The sequence below is a fragment of the Cupressus sempervirens genome, chromosome 11 (genome assembly GCF_028749045.1).
Source record: "Cupressus sempervirens isolate cs-2001-9-10 chromosome 11, ASM2874904v1, whole genome shotgun sequence".
In the NCBI taxonomy this organism is placed as follows: Eukaryota; Viridiplantae; Streptophyta; class Pinopsida; order Cupressales; family Cupressaceae; genus Cupressus; species Cupressus sempervirens.
In genome coordinates, this window is record NC_143128.1 from 741934449 (window position 1) to 741947388 (window position 12940).

Sequence of the window (12940 nt, forward strand, 5' to 3'; positions counted from 1 at the left end):
CTGATGCATCTAACTATGCCATTGGAGAAGTCCTAGGATAGAAGGAAAGTATTCTTGAACATGCTATTTTCTATATTATTAAAAACTTGCAAAGTGTTGAGCTAAATTAAACTGTTACTGAAAAAGAGCTGTTAGTTGTCATCTATACATTACACAAATTTAGGCACTACATTACAAGTTATGAAGTATTTGTTTACACTGATCATTTTTCCATCAAATACTTGATGAATGAACCTACCATTAGTGATAGATTAGCACACTGGTTACTCCTTATGCAAGAATTTGATGTGAAGATAATTGACAAACCAAAAAGAGCTAATGTGGTGGCTAATTTTTATCAAGATTGCAAGTGCTAGATGATCCTACAACAGTTGATGATAACTTCCCCGATGAACACCTATTTTATATTTATATTTTCAATCCATGGTATGCAAATATACCCAACTACCTTGCTATAGGAAGAACACTACCTCACTTCTCACCTAAGAAACACCGAATTTTGGTTGAGAAGAGTTTTAACTTCTCATGGATCTCAGGATTTATGTTCTATACAAGTCTAGACCAGGTTACCCAAAGATGTATTCGAGAGGATGTGACATTTTATGGACATTTTTTGTAGTGAAGATAATTGCCTATAAAATTTTGACAAATAGATGCTAATGGCCTACCTTGCATAAAGATGCAACAAAACATACCAAGCACTATGATAGATTTCAATGCATGGGGTGCCCAAAAAAGTTTGATCAAATGCCCTTGCAACCCCAGATAGTGGTCACACCATTTGACAAGTGGGGTGTTGACTTTGTTGGACCCATTGAACCATCTTCTCATGGGAAGTCGTATATCTTAGTATGTACTAACTATGCCACAAAGTGGGTCAAAGCTAAAGCAATGATACATGTCAGGGATCATAAAGTTGTTGAATTTTTCTATGGATATATAGTCACTAGATTTGGAGTACCAGGGGGGATAGTCACGAATCAAGGAGCATAATTTACCTCAAATCTTATCTTAGAGTTGATGAAAAAATACATGGCGTGCCATGGTAAATCTTCACCATATCATCGTCAAGCTAATTGCCAGGCTAAGATAAAAAACTAGGAGATAGAGTCCATTTTAACCAAGACAATTGTTGTTCATAAAATAGACTGGGCTACCTGTCTTCCAAAAGCCATTAGGGCTTATCGTACAACATGGAAAAACATAATTGAGTTTACCCCTTTTGAGCTGGTGTACAAAAAATTAGTATCCATGCCTATTTAGTTTCAACATAAGATGCTTAGAACAGCCTAGGACCTAGACATTGATCTTACTAGAGCTCATGAAGATCATATTTTACAATTGAATGTGTTAGATGAATACATGAAATCTACACTCCAAAAAACTAAACTCATCCAACAATAGAGAAAAAAATGGAATGAAAAATTCATTTGAGAAAAGAATTTTTCTGTGGGAGATTGGACACTATTGTATGATTCTTGATACTAGCACACGCCAGTCAAATTTCAAACCAGATGGCTCAGGCCCTATGAGATAATCTTAGTATTTGATAATGGTGCAATTCATATTTCAACCATTGATCTTGTACTATTCAAGCTACTCATCAACAGGCATAGACTCCAACTCTAAAATAAATCAATCAGTCATGAGGAGTTCCTACAACAGTTCCAGCACATTGGAGACACATTTGTTCCTACAACCGAAGCATCTAGGTCTCCTACCTAGACTTTTATTGATTCTTGATTCCATTCAAGATATCCATAATAAAAATTTCACATTTTGTGAAATTATTTCTCTAAAATAAGCTCCACCTCACCTTCTCTCTCAATCATCTTTCCATACCATCCCATCACTCCATAATGTAGGTGATATTTTTTAGAGCACTCTTCTTACAACACTCGCTAGGTTCATGCTACATATCCTCATACATATTTTATTTTATTCATTCTTTATTCAGAATTCATTTCGATTTTAATTTTCTACTCTTGCATGTCTTGGCCTGGTGGGACCCATGCTCTCTTAGTTTCAGTGGGGGGAGGGGGGGTGGGGGTGGGGTGGAATATTTTCTTTTCTTTTCAAAAATTTGCATGTAAACATTATTTTTCTTATCTTTATAAGATGACTGCCATCATGTGCTTTCTAATCCGTCCTTCCATAATTACATCATAATATCTATAAGAAAATTAAAGATATTAAAAGTTGAAGTTTAAATTTTAATGATATGTTAGCGACGTGTTTGGGGTGGCAGGCCTTCACACAAGTGAACTATTATGAGATTTGATGTAAGTGAAGATATTGTTAGATTTTGTACACTAAAATATTTTAATTCTAAGAAGCAAGTAGCATCTAATACACTTTTTTTTTCTATTTGCAACATCTTGTGCTATAACACTGTGAATTTTGTTGATTTACCATTCTTGTGCTCTATGAAAATACCAAGTTTCTATAAGAATTTAAATTTTTTGTTCATAACAATGAGAGAAGATCTTCATAGACATGAGCTCGTGGATTATTGGGTTTTTCTGGGTGATGCTTTGAGTTGTGAAATGTTCAAAAGGAAAGAGTGGTTGGACTAGTACTTGAGTCTTAAGGGGTTCAATGAAGGAGTTTCTCTACAATTTCTAAGCACTTTGAAGGATGGATTTGCACTATTCAAAGGCTTTAAAATTGAATTTATAGAGGATATTGTGGCTAAAGTAATTGGTTTTCCATAGGATGGTGAAAAGTGGGCGAAGGATCTCAAATTGCATTTGGCTAGGGCTCCGTTCACTTTGCACAATGACCCTCTGCTAGACACATATATGAAGTAAGTCATTTCCATAGTATCTTTTCCCTTAGAATTCATTCGGCTAGCTACATTCATCATTCATTATTTCACCTTTGAAGGGCACTATAAGTATTTGGATGGCCTACATTTCAAAATTCTAGGTCATCTTCGATACGACAATAGACTGGTAAATCTTCTCGAATTCCTATTCAATATTGTGAAAAAGCAAGCTTCCTTAGCTCAATTAGGAAAATATGAGTCTATTTCACATAATTGTATGATAAAGTTAATTTTAGAGAGAGAATTAAATAAATAATTGATTGGGACATGGGAAGAATTTCTACAAAGGAATGAGGTAGAACCTAGGTTGGTCGGCCCTAGAGGCCAGGTTGTTGGGCATAGAGAACGAAAATCCACTGGATTTTACAAAGTCATCCCAAGGACAAAAAAATGTTCTTGAAGCTTCTCCTTCGAATTCTAGACCATCTAGGAAAAGAATTTACAAAATTGGTGCCTCTACTTCTAAAAGAAAGACAAGTAAAAATAACAAAATTGCTAATGTCCCTAAAACCACATTGTCTGTAAAAACTAGGTCCACTACTAGGGGAGACAAGGGTAAAACTATGGAAGCATAAGAGGGAGTATCAGAGAAACAATCTGGTAGTGATAATAATAATGTTTATGAAACCTTAAATTCACCTGGGGAAGAAACTTTAAAAAAAACTTTTTGAAGTAGCTACAAAGAAATGACCACTAGTAGGAGGAAATGAAAGAGTCCTCCATGCTCGTCCACACCTCCTATAAGAAGAAGTGCAAGCATTTCTAAAAGTAACATGGTTGTTGAGGCTTATATGCCAATTTTTGACCTAGAATCCTCTAAACTGGTGGAGAAGTCCTCTTTAGAGGGTAAATTTCAAGAAAATGTAGCCAGTGACACTGAATTCAACAACTAGAATCCACAAACAAAAATTAACCCTAGGGTTTGAAGAAAATTCTATTATGTAAGACAATTTTAGGCATTTAAAATACCTTCCTTTTGAAGAATACCCATAATTTAGAAAAGAGATTGTTGAGGAAGTGTTAGAAAAATTTAATCAGGATGGATTAGAGATGTTGGCTAAGGCAACAACTTAGTCTAGTGAGAAGGGAAATGTAGTGACAACCCTTGCTCTATGGAAGGGAGAATCCTCCACATCAAAAAGCATAGTAAAAACTCCTCACTATGCACCTAACTTGGTAGATATTCTTAGTCAATAACCCTTGCCACCACCTAATTTGTCTACACCCCTAGGTGTAGGGATAAATTTATATCAACAATTATTGTGGGAAAGGGCATAATGGAAATTAGAAAAAGAAAAATTGAAACATGTCATTAATGAGCAAGGCCATTAACTATAACAAAAATTAAATCAAATTGAGGTTTTGAAGAGACAAATTGAACAAATCACAAGGTTGATTCTTAAGCTTATGGCATGTAAATGACTGTCTTAGGTATATGCATTAATACTTAAGGAATAAATTGTTACTTTTAAATTGACAAGAATTGTAGAAGGGCTCAGTCCCTCTAGTTAAACTCCTCATGAATTCTATGATGCATTCCAGTCCATTCCAATGACCCTGAAAAATTTGATGTGTGAACTATACCTGCATGACTTGGTAGTTCCACATGATACATAATGGAACTCACTCCTTTATGTAGGAGATGTGCAATTAAGGGTAGTTATGTCTTGGATGCAAAACAAAATAAGCAAGGAGCACCAAGCTGCACCATACTGAGATAATGAGACAACTCCCTTGCTTATGAGGCCTGAAGTTCAACATTCTCGACAAACATTTCTAGACTAGATTTCTATTATAGGAAACCCAATTGGAGCTACCAAGGTGTACCTAGTAAGAGAGCAAGCTTATATAGATTATGACCAATATTCATCTCATGAGATTGCAAAAGCAATCAGTGCCTCAAGACAAAGACGGATATTGATGTCACATGATTTGAAGACAAGGGAACCTCATCTCCACAAAATATAGCTCTTGCCACTATAAGAGTTCCATGGTACATCAAGTTGGGAAGGAGTCTGCATCATTACTAGCTTTTAATAAGATTTCAGCCCCCTGTACTCCTGCAACCATTACTAGCAATGAATAAAAATACAAAAGATCATGATATATCTACAAAAGTTCAATGATGGAGAATGCTCAGAGAAAATTATGGGTATTTTAATTATGTTAAGGATGAGCCTATGGAAAAGACAACTAGTGACTGAAGAATTCACGCCAGAATCTAGAATTTCATGGTTGTTGGGGACCAACAATAGTTTAGTTGGGGGAAATGATGGGCCTCCAAAAGGCCATCTTTCTTAGTTCTTTTTATCTTGTTTTCAAACAATTGTTTTGCAAGCAGACATGAATTTATGGTTTTCAAGCATATGGACTTATGCTTTTTGGGTAGTTTTCCTCTTGCAACCATAGGACTTGCAAGAGTGTTAATTGGAACTTTACACCTTCTTCCTAATATTGATGATAAGAATATATATGTATATGGAAGGTTGTGTGTGCATTTATTATTTTACAGGTGTTTATCATGGGAATTCAAGGACCAACATTGCAACACTAGAATAGTTAAAGCCAACCATGGATTGCAAGACCTTTGCAAGTGGGGAAAATGAATTATTACTTTTTGTTGAATGTAACACGCAGATGTAGTTCCCTCAACATGCTATACTCCTGGAGGATTTATTCATGTTTAATGTTGTTTTTATTCTAAAATGACTATTGTAACTTTTTTAAAAAGTCGAAGGAGTTGAATGAATTGATTTTCATAGCAGAACTATTGTGATATTGTTTTTCAATCAAGTGTAATATTTCTCCATGAATAAATAGAATGCACAATTCAAGTTTATATCTTTTATCTTGATTGTATTTTTTGTTCACTCATCCAAGGGGGCCCACTTGGTGAGTGAATTATTCTATTAGATTAGGATTCATTTTCATATTTATTTCTAAGTAAGGTAGAACTTTGTTTCTCCTATAACCACTAATAATAGAATTGGTGGATTGTTCCTACAACATAGGAGGTTAGAGTAACTCCTACTCATGATTGCATGCTTTGTTAGAGTAAATTTATTTACTAGTTTTAGCACAGTTTTCCTAAAGCTCAAGCATTTGAATTATGAAGGTTAGTCTTAAGATTGAGAAAGTCTAAAGCATACATTTTGCAAAATCCATGTCAAGTTTATGTCCCTGGTTGATAATTAAATGAGATTGAATAATTCATTTAGAAACCAATCAGGCTGTCCAATATTGAATAGGTAGTCCATTGTTGTAGTTTTCTGATACCAATATTTGGCCAAGAAAGGAGTTCAATATATAGGTCATTTTTCATGTTGTATTCCTAGCAGTTTCAACAAGTGTCTAAAATCCCTTAATGAGGTAGTCTTTGATATGACTTATATGTAAATCCCTTAACTAGGTGAACATTTTAATAGTGGTATAAACTCCTTTAACATGGTAATCTATAATAGGACTTTTGATACTACTAATAAAGTATCGTTCACTTCTAGGAGAACGAGTCACTCATAAAGTGATAATTGTAGCTACTAATAGGACATTCATTTCTACTACAGTAAAGAGTGTGTGTGTTATACCCACCACAATTTTCCCCTCTAACCAAGGTTTTTTGTGAGACCAAATCTAAGTTTTATGTGTGTGTGCATCCATTATTTATGCATTCATTTCATTTTATTTTACATTTCATTTATATGTTCCATAGTGACAAAAGTTTATCTTTTCTACAAGTTTAAGGTTTCAAGTTTAATAGGTGAATTGTTATAATTTTGATTCACCATTCCCCCTATCTCCGTAGTACCTATTATTTACAACAATTGGTATTAGAGAATAGGTTCTCTAGATGCAAATTCTAACAACTTGAGAGTATATCTGAGGAGATGGAAAGGTATAGGCATGAGAGACAACAAGAAGAAGCCTTGGAGACAACAAATGATACAATTAAGGAATTGAAGATAAGTAAAAGCTTCATTTTTAAAGAGGAAAGAACTATCAGAGAAACTAAAGGAAATCCTAATCATTATTGATGAACTATCTAAGGAAGTGTCAACTCAAAAGAAGTAGATGTAGAAATAGCGGGTTTGATAAAAAATAAAAATATCTTGAATGAAGAGGTGACTGAGATGAAAATAGAACCCTAAGGAGGTGTAAACTACTTGAAGGTATGAGAATTATTGAAGATACAAAAAGAACCCTAAAAACTAAAAAAATGAATTTTGAAGAACTTATCAGAGATAAGAATATTATACTGCAAAGGATAACATATGAGATTCTTACATTGAATGAACAATTGATTAACATGAGTAATGAGAAAATGTCATTAGTAGCTATAAATGAAAGACAAAGATAGGATAATGAATAAATAAAGAGTGAGTTAAAGGTTAAGAGAGATGAAAATGAGAAAATCAAGAGGTATGAGCAAAGCATGCATAAATTAATCACCAATTGAAGAATCCAAGGAAACCTATATATACTTCTACCTAGAATATACTAGTGACAACAAATTTAAAGTAGGAGAATCATCCAAGTTATGTGTTGAGAAACAACCGCAAAATCCTAAGGATGACACTAAGACACAAGATAAGAAGCCTACTAACTGCACTTGTTATTATTGTGGAAAGCCTAGACACACGACAAATTTGCTAAGTCCCAAAAATTGTAAAATTTTAATATTGTGTAGTTCTTCACATGGCCCTACAAAATTTTCAAGATGTGGATTATTTGTATTATAAACCATCTTATACATACTCCCCCTTAGTCTATAGTCTACCTTATTTATCTGCATATACAAGTTTCATACACTTCACTTCCCCTTTAACATCAATGACAAAGGTGAGTCAATACTATATACAAGTCAAAATTCTGATTTTACCTTTACCATGTTGATAAACTAGTTTTCAATGAGATACAATCCACAAAACTTCTTTTCAAGATAATCAAACCTTTATTCCATACATCGTTGACTAAATCTGAAATAGTGATGAATGTGCATAGTCCATAAGATGCCAACTCTATAGCTTGGAAGTATGGATAAGAAAAATGTTCATATGAACTTTAGCCTTCAAACAATCATCAAGTTGTTCTTGTATTGGATCTATCTTCAATGATAATTATTCTCTTAATAAAAAATAATCTTTGTGGTATCTTCTCCTTGGTTTCCTCCAATAATATGTGTTCGTCATAGATCTTATTGATTCTTTGCTCCAAGTCAATGACTTGAGCATCTAAATTCCTTATCTCACTTACCACACTCTTTAATTCATCTTCTTTCTCTTTAATTTTTGTTGTGAAGTTCTGAATGTAATAATGTGACAAGGCACATTTCTCATATAGTTCTTTTCGTTCATGCACACATCTTCTCAACTTTTTAATGTAGGTGTCTAATTTTTTCAAATTATCTTTGACATTCTTACATACTTTGCATCATGCTTAGCTTGGGCCTTTACTATAGTATCCTCCACCAAAGATTTAAAATGATTGTCAAATTCTTCTAATACCTTGGTTGCCTTATCCTAAGGGTTACTCTCACTAATTTGAACATTTATCAAACTTCTCATTTTATCTATCATCTTCTCATGAACTTCTTAAGTGCTTTTTATTCCCTTACTCGTTTCAATAATTTTGTTGGTGGAAAATGTTGATAACTAGTTGAACATTTAAATTTCACTATTTTTGTTGCTGCCGGTGGTATACTACTCATCATACTTGTTATCATTGATTCCAATGGAGATTTTGATGAACTAGGTGTTTCCTTTCTTATATCCTTTTTTGGGGTAACCAATTGTTATTTCATTTATTGACGATCATCTTTCTCTATTTGTTGTAGGGTATGGGGTAGATCGAAAAGTACGATAGCCTACAAAGTAGACTGTAAAGTTTACTATACTACATATAGGAGATAAATTTTGGAGACTAGTGTAATGGAAAGAAGAATATGCCAAGAGAAATAGTGGCAAAAGAAATATAATTTTGAACTTCTAATACAATATTAATACAAAATATATTACCAACCAAAAAAACCAAAGAGAAGCTGTTGTTGATTATTGTCTTAAAAAATCTAATAACTATCAACAACATCTTTTAATAAGTTAGTTTGATAGAAAATAAAAAGTAGATTACCACTTCTATACTTGTTCATTTACAAGTTATTTTATTCTATTATGTTTTTTTGTTGATTTATTTATTTGAATCTGCTATTAGCATTTAAAGTTGTTATTTTGTGAGAGATTGTGTTATAATAACAAACAAAAATTAAAACCGAGTTTTCATACCTAGACTCACAAACATAAAGGTGGCACAATCTTAAAAGAATTTTTAATACAACTTTAAAATCTAAGTTTTCCATAGCACAACATTTTCTATATACTTCTGGACAACTCAATTTTATGCTTTTGTGTTGAATTGAACTGAAGCTTGAAAAGGAACAACTACTACATAAACAAAGTTACTTGCACTCATTCTTGATAAATTCCTTCAAATAAGTTTCCCTCTAAGTAATTTTCCCTTGATTCCAAAATCAATGCATAATGCCATTAGAATCATACTTTTATCACATGATACAATGTAATGATACATTAAAAATTATTAAACAAAACAAGTGATCTACAACAATTCATAAACTACAAAAAACAATATTTATAAACTAAAATGCATTAAAATATTTGAAAAAAAAAGGCATTAACAATTCACTCACTCCCGTTCTATCCGGTAATAAAATTAACCCATTCGTTTAACTCTATCTACAAGTTGCTATGGCACATGAAATTCTCCACGTAGATCCTCAAGATTGTCGCAATGCCTCCTATTTGACAACTTCTAACTAGAAATTCTTCTGGTATGTCCTCCATCACAAGCCAACACACATAAAAAATAAAATGAATATAAAAATGCTCCAAATATAAGGTTTTGGGCTTAGGGTTTCAACACATAAAAGTCCAAACACCCTATTTCAGAAAATACAAGAAAGCAATTTAGAGTTTCGAGAATAGAAAGAGAAAGAAATGAATATGAACTGAATGCATAGCCTTTTTGCTTACCTTTGGTTGTAGTATCACTAAAAACCAACTAAATTTCCATTGTTTTATTGATTTTTTTCAGCTCGGCTCAATGCTATTATTTTTCAAAGGCATTGTGATAGTAGTGATGTCCAGTGTTCTAAGTCATGGTGGGAATTTGACACTGATTGTGAAGGAGACTTTTACTCCAATTTGAGTAATATCATTAATTTAAGTCATTTGTCAAAATTATAAATTTTTAAGGAAAAGTAATCCTAACACAATACTACAATAATATAAAATGATAATCAACTATGAAGGTTAAAATTATAAGTAATTGGATGACATTACCCTAAAAAAGAGGGAAAAAATTTATATTAAAATTATAAGTTTTTGTAAAATTTCTTGCGAACTCTACCCATTTTTCCTCATAAGTCACTTAGCATGGGTTGAGTGAGTTTTATTATTTTATTATTTAGATTTTGGAATATGTATGCAGCTGGATCAATTTTTTTGTTGTGTTAAGATGTAATAAGTACCTTAAAAAAGATCTCTAAATATACATGTTTAGAAGGAAATATAAAGAGATACCCATTTAGAAGGAAAATAAATGAACATTTACATATTCCTTGAAGAAAATCAAAGAGCTAGGGCATGCCAATGAAATTGCAGAACAAGGGCATGACAGGACAACAAAATCATAGAGCAAGGGCACAACAACCAAATCATAGAGACCACAAGAGCACAACAACCTAATCACAGAGCAAAGACATGACAACAAAATGTAGAGATCACAATAATGAAATTCACCAATCACAAGGGGACGACAACATTCATAGCTCTCCACCTTCTTTTGTGCAAAAATCTTCACAGTTGAAACAAATGGGGAATGATTTATGTCATTTTTTTTTTGTTTATACTCACATGGGCATCCCAATTACAATGTTAATGTCAGTATTGCAACAATGTCAGGGATTATTGAAAAAAAAATGAAAATTGCCATAAATTACACTGTCGTCAAAAATTGACATCATTGACCCCAAATGTTGTAGTGACCTATGGACCCCTCCTCAACCAACCAAAATAGCTTGCATAATACAGAATCAAGAGTCCCCCCAGTGATAATCCTAAACTACACCAATCAATAATGCTATGAGCATCAAGAATGTATGCTCTTGAAATATTCAATTTTTACTTAACTAAAGCTCTCTTAACACATGCCCTTGCTCTATCGTTTCCCCTTTCCCATGACCAGACTCAAATTTTTTTTTCCAAATATGAGGTACCCCCATCTCTACATGCATCCTACACAACTGATAAAATATGTAAGTATTCTTGAATTGACTTGTGCAATTATCTGAGTGAATGGCATGTCTATCCATAGAAATATCATGGCTCCTACAAGAAATCAAAATGATTCTCAAAATAATGTTGCACACACCCATGAGAGTGAGATCTATCATCACTCATGTAAAAATGGTACTCTCTAATAATATTTTGGCTATCTTCCACACTATCGAGGGAATATCTATATGCTATGTCGACAAAAATAACAATATGAATGGAGTTGTAATACTGAGATTGTGTCTCATTTTGGGGCTGCAATGTGTAGTTATTTGCAAAGTCAAAAACTAATATAATAGTGTCAATTGAAAAAGTGTCCTTACAAATTCTAAATTGGCGATCCAACCACTGAGACCTATGACTATGCCTTGCATACTAGTAGAAAATATTTTTCTTCAAATCTGAATTAAAATCATCCACATTGATTTCTTTTGCAACCAAATCACATCTAGAGCCCTCATCTCCACTCTTCAATGTTTATTTCACCATTTCATATACTTTTTTATTTACTATTGTCCTCCCAAGATCTTGTTTGTGCCCCCTATGTAAACATGTTATAAACTTGGATAATCCACCACATTTTGAACACTTCTCATTCAATAAATAATTTCTATAAAAGAAACAACCATTAACTATAAGACATAAAAATTAATCTAGCAAGTCTCTTGATTATTTTGGAAGCTGACTAGCAACACAATTCTCCAACATTTCATTATTATGCAAAGGAGAATAGATGGAGCCTAATAGTTTGTGGTGCATGGAAAACTCCACATGATATTTTCAACAAGTATTTTGCATCTTATGTGGCACATAATTGAAAGGATTCAAGGATTCAAAAGACCTTTGTGAAATATGCAATCTTTGATGACTCTCTCTTTAATTGTTTTAAAAACATACTTTGACTTACCTCCAAATTATATTTATGATGTGGCATGAGGTCTGTAATTGAAATTCTCAACTTCAACGTGTGTCTTTAGCATTTGGTGAGACTCTTGAGCTAGAGTGCCAAAACTATATAATTTCTTTCTTCACATCATCAGTTAGCTTCTTATCAAAAGGTGGAAGTCTCCCACCAAAAGCCCATGTATCATTTTGCAGAGGATCATCCATTCTCTCTCTTCTAGCATGTCATCTTCTCTAAGTAGTATGATTTAGGTTCAAGTCAACACAAGTTTGTCTCATATATCTAACCTTTCTTAAATGATGACTTACCAAAGAGGTTGTAATAACCCTTTGAGCAGCTCTCTTGTCCTTCTCTCTACTATTTTTTCCAATGCTATTGAGAGCACTAAAAATTTTCTTCACAATAATGCTATTTCTTTCCATTTTCATTTAAAAAAGAATCTTCAATATGGCAAGCATATATCTCATCTTTTGCATCTTTAATAAGTGCACAAAAACTTGACATTGCTCCACCACTGACTTGTATCCAAAAAAAATCTCATATAGTTTTGAATCCCATAACAAAATGTTTCTTTATGATTTCTTCCCTTCCAAGTTGGTAATAATGGTTTCGTCAATTTCAATTAATGATTTTGGTGTTCTAGGACCATCATTTCAGTTATAATTACAAGATATGTAGGGTTCCTATGCATTTTCATTTTCCACATGGTCAATTTTGGCATTCACATTATGAATTAGTACATTTTCATTTTCTACATGGTCAATTTTGGCATTCACATTATAAATTGGTACATTTTCAAACTTTACATTTTCAATCTTGAAATTATCATTATGAATTGGCACATCTTCATTCTCCATTTGAACATAT